Here is a 2,814-nt window from a genome sequence, read left to right on the forward strand (position 1 = left end):
TTGGACTCCAAACCACACTTTTATTATTGATTTACATACAAACATCAATATATGAAAAATTCTATTCTTACATAAAAAATATATTAAAAATTCCATACAAATGATGTGGTAATATCATTATTATAAATAAACAAATCTTTAATGATATTTTGTTTTGAAATAAAAGGTTCACAATGAACCACATCATTATATATAAAAATTATATATAAAATTTTTATTTGTATAGCATTACTCATAACACAATTGCTAGCATTTATGATTTACTATTTATGTATGTAGAATTGAAGACAATCTCAAATACAGAAATAATTATTTAATATTAAAATATACAAATTCTAACATTTTCCAATTCAAATTAAATTACTTTTCTCACTATTAAAGTCAATCACTCCAACAGGCTTTGCAATTTCTGAATGAAACCATCAATATAAGAGCTATCAAGATTTTTGCTTAACAAGAACTCCCTCCATTTCCCATGGTTGGCCCTTACCTTCTTCCCCACCTCACCATCAACATCCATCACCAATCTAATTGCCTTACAGACACCTTCTCTAGTAAACAACCCATCTTCCTCACCCATCTCCACTTCCACTCCAACTTCCAAGTCTCCACTCATCAATCTTGAATTGATAATTTGATCCCCATATTGTGGCATTAGCACCAATTCACACTCAGTCACCAAAGCCTCCAATAGAGAACCATAACCACAATGAGTCACATTGCACCCCACAGAAGGGTGCGCTAGAATCAATGGTTGTTGAACCCAACCTCCATGAACAACCCCTCTTTCACCAGTCCTCTCTTGAAACCCTTCTGGCAACGCCTGCTCGATCTTCTCCACTCCTAGAGGCGGTTTTAAGGCGGCGAAAAAGGGCATACCGGTGAGCTCCAGACCCAGAACAAGTTCTTGAAACTGCTCCTTCCCAAGTACACACTCACTTCCAAGTGAACAAAAAATAACTGTTTTGGCTTCAAAACCTCCCAACCACTTTTTCCATCGTTCTTCTAGGGTTAAATTTGATGGCGCTGGAACCACCGGCCCTGCCAGGATGACTGGCTTTCCCAACTGCTTTTCAATGTAATCACAGAAACGCCCTTCAATCTCTTCACAAACTTTGAAACCAATGGCATCACAATCACTTTGGGAGATGAAAATCTTTGCCATGAATGATATACCACCAAATTGTTTTAGTGCTTGATCAGCTATGCCACGAGCTTCATGTGAACTCAGTTTAATGGAAGAAGGAGGGAAGCCAATTGGTGGTTGAACCAGATCAGCCTCTGTCAACTCATACTTGTCATAGAGTTTTCTACTTGGACTGAACACGTAAGAAACCACCGCGGGGCTAACGACGGAGTAAACAATAGACTTGATGCCTAAACGCCGCGCCATGGCCGGTACCCAATGAGCCAAATCGAAGAATATAAAATGGGGTTTGAGAGCTGTTAGAGAAGCTTCAATGGAGGGTTGTGTAAGATCCATGGCAGTCATGAGAAGAGGGTGCAATGGATAAGAAATATCTGTTGTTGTTTCAGCACCATGAGGGAGGCCATGAACATGTGGAACTGTGACTGGAATGAAGGTGATGAGGTATGGGTGGAGATTGAATTGCTCAAGCTTTGGTTTTGTGTTGGTGGGCATGAAGAAATAGATTCTATGGCCTCTCTGTGCAAGCCTGTTGGAGATGTGAAGATACGGGGTTAAGTGTCCCATGGCAAACCATGGGAACATAGCTACATCAAAGGTTTTGTCAGCCATGATATGAGTAACAGCAGTGCTGATACATTACACACCTTTGGCCTTTATAGAAAACAAGCACACCTTAAATATGAATTAAATATAAATTAAAAAAAAAAAAAAAATCATCAAAACAGAGTTTAGCTGCCACAGCAGAAAACAGACTTGTCTAGGGACTAGAAGGCTGAGAATTCTTCACTGATAATTCAATTTTTTTTAGGAGAAATTTCAATTTAGTTTTAAATTCTAAAAAATAAAACCTTGCAAATATTAATTATTAAAGTCATGATCTTTTCCATGAACTTGTAATATTGTTTTGGAAGTACCACTGCGTGGTAATTTTCCCAATTTTTAAAAACTTTTATTTATTTATTTAATTTTATTTTTTTTTTCTGATTCACTTGCAGCAGATCAGCTCCTCAAACATTCTCTCTACATTTTCTGGTGCACCAAAAACGGACGAGCTCTGTTTTTAACTTTCTGTTCCGGTTTACAGCCCATGCACAACACATCGTTGTGTACTTGTGTTTCAAATTGCAATTCACTGTATGTTTTCAAAAAAATATTTAAATTAGTAAACTCTACCGACTTCATTAATTAATTAAGGCTATAAGTTTTTCTATGAATTTGCAAATATTTTGTGAAGACACCACTCATTTATAATTTTTTCTTTCTTTTATTAGAAAATTTACAAAAAAGATAAAGAAATTTATACAAAAAATATATATATATATATATAAATGTGATTGAGATTTAATTGATATTTCTGAATCGAATTCTAAATGTTTAGGGCGTATTGAGAATAGTACAAATGAAGTACATAATGTGATTTCAATTTATTTTTGATGCAGTCTAATAATACCAAAAATACAAAATATATATATACTATTATATAATAGTGTGGGTTTTATTATGAACATTCTTACCATTTATACAACATGAATATTATGATATTAATTTTTTTATTATTTAATTTTATACTTACTTATCTGAATTGCACAAACATTGCGTGTGCCACCCACTAGTATATATATATATATGAAAATTCAGTATATTTTTTGTATTCATGTGTATTT

At 34.4% G+C, this 2,814-nt stretch overlaps 1 pseudogene across 1 annotated transcript; it reads right to left on the reverse strand.

Moving 5' to 3' along the window:
• Positions 1-298: 298 nt before the first annotated feature.
• Positions 299-1,811, reverse strand: LOC114255911 (cyanidin 3-O-galactoside 2''-O-xylosyltransferase FGGT1 pseudogene; annotated as a pseudogene). Its single transcript, XR_014340421.1, has one exon. The product of XR_014340421.1 is annotated as a cyanidin 3-O-galactoside 2''-O-xylosyltransferase FGGT1 pseudogene (transcript).
• Positions 1,812-2,814: the final 1,003 nt, after the last annotated feature.

Source organism: Camellia sinensis, chromosome 9 (assembly GCF_055761805.1).
Source record: "Camellia sinensis isolate YWXY chromosome 9, ASM5576180v1, whole genome shotgun sequence".
In the NCBI taxonomy this organism is placed as follows: domain Eukaryota; kingdom Viridiplantae; phylum Streptophyta; class Magnoliopsida; order Ericales; family Theaceae; genus Camellia; species Camellia sinensis.